General features: G+C 40.7%; 1 long non-coding RNA gene across 1 annotated transcript in view; it reads left to right on the forward strand.

Annotated features, from left to right (window-relative positions):
- Positions 1–4,142, forward strand: part of LOC139581637 (uncharacterized) — a 4,449-nt gene extending 307 nt beyond the window's left edge. The window contains exons 1-2 of the long non-coding RNA XR_011676259.1: positions 1–194; positions 2,210–4,142. The exon at positions 1–194 is cut by the window's left edge and continues 307 nt beyond it. This is a non-coding gene — a long non-coding RNA (uncharacterized lncRNA). The remainder of the gene's footprint in view (positions 195–2,209) is intronic.
- Positions 4,143–5,382: the final 1,240 nt, after the last annotated feature.

Raw genomic sequence — 5,382 nt, forward strand, 5'->3', positions numbered from 1 at the left:
GTTGTACAGTTTTTCCTCCAAAACATTGGTGCGGCTGGCTTCCGGGTTAAGTGAACATTGTGTCAAGAAGCAGTGCGGCTTGACAGGGTCGTGTTTCGGAGGATGCATGGCTCTCGACCTTCACCGTTCCTGAGTCCGTACTGGAGTTGCAGCGATGGGACAAGACTGTAACTACCAATTGGGGAGGAAAAAGGGTAAGAAACATTTGACATCAACTGATAGATCATGAGAGCATGAATCTTTCCATGTTACTGGCTTTGTTACTTTCACTAGTCTCCATATCGGTTTCCTTCAACTAGGACCCCTCTACTCGTTCCAATAGGACAAATATTCTCATTCACTACTGCTAGTACACACAGATCACTCTCAAACAATATTCTGCTTTTACCCCTATTGTAAGGTTTAATAACAAACAAACAAACATGATAACTTTCTCATTATTGGAAAAAATAGTTTGCATTTTAGTCTACCCTAACAATGTTATTCTATTTATTACCAATTTCTGTTGGATATTCACTTTCTGCTTTGCACTCATTAAATGTCTATTATTTTGAGATTCATGTTTATTGCACCGAAATGATAAAATACATTGACCAATTCAGAAGGGGAGAGGACCTTCCTTTTTAACCCTTTCATGCGTGAGTTCCAAATATCTCTAATGGTCGCCCCAGTGTGATTTTTTTTAATGCACGTGATATTAGAACGTTCTCTCCATTCCAGAATGTGATTGTTACATAACAGTACATTTAATCCGCGCTGCCCTCAAACCAAAGCACGCAGCCTGTTTTTATTTATTGGCTGTTTTCAATTAGTCAATTTCTAATTATTTTCTAAGAGCAGTTTGAATTGAGGTGTGTTCCGCCTCATTCATTCATATAAAAGTAGTCATTTTTACTTTTGCGGATCTATTAGTTTTTTTGACCCGGACAAAATTCCCCAAACACTTCCCAATTGTTTGTGCAGTTTCTGCAGACATTTTCTCATCTCCCATCTTGCACACACGTGTTCAAATTTTCCGTCTGTTGCCTGCATCGCAGTCAAAGTTGTTTTCGTTACCAATAATAACTTTGTAAATGTGTGTGTTTCTATCTAAGTAAGTGCCTTATTACGTTATAATAGTTTCTGCATGTCGTGTCATGTCGTTTCTACTGTAGCATAATATTTTTGTGTACATTCCTTATAACCGCGGACACGCGAGGTAAGGTTACTCATTTTATAACCTTTATGGTGTTATACTCAATGCTTAGGTAGCTAGTTACATTCTTCTATTTGCTCTGGAAAACAATGCTATTTGTGTCAGAGAAGTATTAGCATGTGTTGTATTTTGAAGCTACCCTGGCCTTATGACTCCCAGGTGACACAGCTGTCTAAGGCACAGTGTCTCAGTGCTAGAGGCGTCACTACAGACACCCATGTTCAAATCCAGACTGCGTTTCTATCAGAGTAAGTGCCTAATTACGTTATAATAGTTTCTGTATGTCGTGTTATACCGTTTCTACTGTAGCTCACTGTGTGTATGGAGCATAACATATTTGTGTATATTCCTTATAACAGTGGACACATGAGGTAACGTTACTCATTTCATGACCTTTATGGTATTATATTCAATCGTGCTTATTTAGCTAGCTACATTCTTCTATTAGCTCTGGAAAACAATGCTAATTTCGTCAGAAGTATTGGCTTGTTGTATTTTGAAGCTACCCTGGAAAAATAGAAATATATCTTCTTATACCACTTGGTTGTTTTCTGAGTCCATTCCACAAAGCTGTTTATCATGTCCGCCTTATCCACTGCCCCCATTTTGAGGTTATAGTCAAGCATGCAGTCTGGTTTGATTTTTCTCTCCTGTCAGGTTGTCCACCTTCCCTGTGGCCGACATGGTTGCTGTATGGACAGTGGAGAGGACATGGACGTCTCGTTTGTCATGCCACTTTACTGCCTGCTGATGACATTTCTTATTTGGTGTAACGGGTCATTTAGGATGGCAGTAGCATTGTTGATGAAACGCAGTCATTGCAGCAGAACTAGGAAGCAGTCTTGGGAAAAGACGGTGGCAAAGAAGGGAGTTGTAAACATAGGATCTGTGTTCCAGTATTCTCTTATGGAGTTCTTCCCCATGAGAAGGACTGTCACCAGGAAGGTATACATTTCACTAATTGTGGTTGACCCCCCCCCCCCCCCCCACTCCTGGCTCTCTCTTCTCCTGTAGCTCCAAGGCATAGCGATTGGTCTCTGTTATGTCTCCCACCAGCTCCTCTGTCAGAAACAACTTGAAGCACTCTGCCTCAGATGGAAATGACAAGGGCAGTTGCACTCCAGACTGGGACTCATCAACGCAAACAGATGGGCCAGGAGGGGTGAAATGGCTGGCAGCCTTCCAGCTACCACAGAACTCCTGTACTTCATCCACTGTCGGTCTGCCTCCATCACCACCAGCATCTTCAAAGGGGACTAGGACTTTGTCAATGGACAAGGTGTCCTCAGATTCAGGGTTCTCAATGGCTGGGGGGCAGCTCCTCACTGTCATTGTCAGAATCTGATTCCTGACTTTCAGACTCATTGTCAGATTTTTTTTTAAATCTCCAGAATTTCCACATTTGTGAGTTGTCTCCTTTTGAAAGACATTGCTAATGCTACAGCTTAGCTCACTAGCTACATACATAAACAACAACACTGAATGGCTCAGAGTGGGAGTGAGAGGTTACGTGATTGACTGCCTGCACGCACCATTTGTATCAATAAATCACTATCTGCCACGATCGTCATAATGTGGAAGAGAGGAGGACCAAAGCGCAGCGTGGTTTGAATACATTCTTCTATATTTAATGAAGAACACTTAAACAACAAAACAACAAAACGAATAAGACGAACGTGACCGCTATATAAACACTGTGCTAACATGCAACATAACATAGACAATCACCCACAACCCACAATGACAAAACAGGCTACCTAAATATGGTTCCCAATCAGAGACAACAACTAACACCTGCCTCTGATTGAGAACCATATCAGGCCAAACACAGAAACAGACAAACTAGACATACAACATAGAATGCCCACTCAGATCACACCCTGACCAAACAAAACATATAAACATACAAAGCAAACTATGGTCAGGGCGTGACACTATCAGAAAATGTTTTGTGTGGTAATTATTGATATATTTACTGTTTTATTCACGTTTTTCAATTACCAGTGATAATTCATGCATTCCGATTCTTGCATAGATTGTAATGGGCACATAGTATGTGTAAAATACTTTTATGAAGGTTGTACTGATTATGATGAGCATTATGATGAGCATTATGATGAATTCTAGAAAGTGTTATACTCAATTATTTTGATCAATGGTGAGCTCACCCGTGATGTGATTAATTATACATAGTAATTGCTATTAGCTAATTCATATTGTAGTTTATGTCAGCCGAGAGTTAGAAAATATGACCGCTTGTGTTGCGTCAATCTTTCCTCAGTTAGCGCTAGGACAAATGTAGCCTACATTTTCCTGTTTGGATGATCGTGTTATGCTATAGAATATCTGAACATTGCATCCAAAAATAAATTGCTCACATTCTGTACATAACTTTGTAAGACTGTGTTTGTGTAAATAGTTTCTGAAAAAAGTGTGGCCAGCTCAAATGCTGATTGTTGCATCATTCGAAACTGGCCGTTCTAAATAAGCATTCTAAATAAGCGTTCTAATCACACGGGTGTAATCGTACGCTTCAGGGATCACTGTGGAACGATCACACCCGTGTGATGGTACATGTGAAAGGGTTAAGGAAGCTCTCGAGACTAGAGTTTCTTTCTGGGATCAACAGTTATTATAACTGGGCTAGCACTGAAAATCAGTCATCCTGTCATTGGAATGTTCTGTCCAAAAATCATTGGTCCGATTGAACAGGATATGGGTTTTGTTTCAAAATGTATTACTGGGGAGAGGAAATCCCATAAGCATTTCTAGTTTTATTTGTTAGGGGTAAGTCAAGTCCCATACCTTTACCAAAAGCGGAGGTAGTAGCACCCGTATCCACCAACATAAGAATTTCTTTCCCTTGTATTTTTACCATAATGTTTGGGCCAGACTGGTCTACTTTCATCTGTGGGTATTGCTGTATTAAAGATGTTGTCTCCCCTGAGGAGTGTCCCTGTTGTGACTGGTTAATTTAATTTAATTCTTGACGAAGCCTCTGATTTAACATGGCGATGATATTTTGCATTGGAAGCTGTTTTAAAAGCATAGAAAATGTACCAGTCTTTGTCTGAGGCTTTATTTCTCAGACCCTTTAGACAAGGGGTGGGCAACTCCAATTACTCGAGGGCCTGATTGGTGTCACACTTTTTCTCCATCCCGAGCAAACACAGCTGATTAATCAAATTGCATTCTAAACTGAACATCATGATTAGGTGATTATTATAGTCAGGTGTGTTAGCTGGGACTGGGGCAAAACTGTGACACCAATCAGGCCCTCGAGGACTAGAATTGCCCACTGCTTTAGACAGTCATACTCATCAGAACACTGAGGCTTTATTTCCCAGACCCTTTAGACAGTCATACTCATCAGAACACTGAGGCTTTATTTCCCAGACCCTTTAGACAGTCATACTCATCAGAACACTGAGGCTTTATTTCCCAGACCCTTTAGACAGTCATACTCATCAGAACACTGAGGCTTTATTTCCCAGACCCTTTAGACAGTCATAGTCATCAGAAGACTGAGTCTTTTTCCCCAGACCCTTTAGCCTGTTTGGGATAGGGGCCAGTATTTTCACGTTCGGATGAAAAGCATGCCCAGAGTAAACTGCCTGCTACTCAGGCCCAGAAGCTAATATATGCATATTATTAGTAGATTTGGATAGAAAACACTCTGCAGTTTCTAAACCTGTTTGAATGATGTCTGTGAGTATAACAGAACACATATGGCAGGCGAAAACCTGAGATATATCCAACCAGGAAGTGGGAAATCTGAGGTTTGTAGGTTTTCAAGTCTTTGCCTATCAAATATACAGTGTAAAAGGGGTCATATTACACTTCCTAAGGCTTCCACTAGATGTCAACAGTCTTTAGAACCCTGTTTCAGGCTTCTACTATGAAGGGGGAGCGAATAAGAGCTGTTTGACTCAGGGGTCTGGCAGAATGCCATGAACTAAGTCACATTCACGGCCGTGAGAGCGAGCTGCGTTCCTTTTAATTTCTAAAGACAAAGGAATTGTCCGGTTAAACATTATTGAAGATTTATGATAAAACATCCTAAATATTGATTCTATACATCGTTTGACATGTTTCTACGAACTGTAATAGAACTTTTTTGACTTTTCGTCTGGAGTTTCGTCTGGACTTGCCCGCGCCTTGCCCGCGAATTTCGATTGGTGAACTGA

The sequence above is a fragment of the Salvelinus alpinus genome, chromosome 7, assembly GCF_045679555.1.
Source record: "Salvelinus alpinus chromosome 7, SLU_Salpinus.1, whole genome shotgun sequence".
Lineage (NCBI taxonomy): Eukaryota > Metazoa > Chordata > Actinopteri > Salmoniformes > Salmonidae > Salvelinus > Salvelinus alpinus.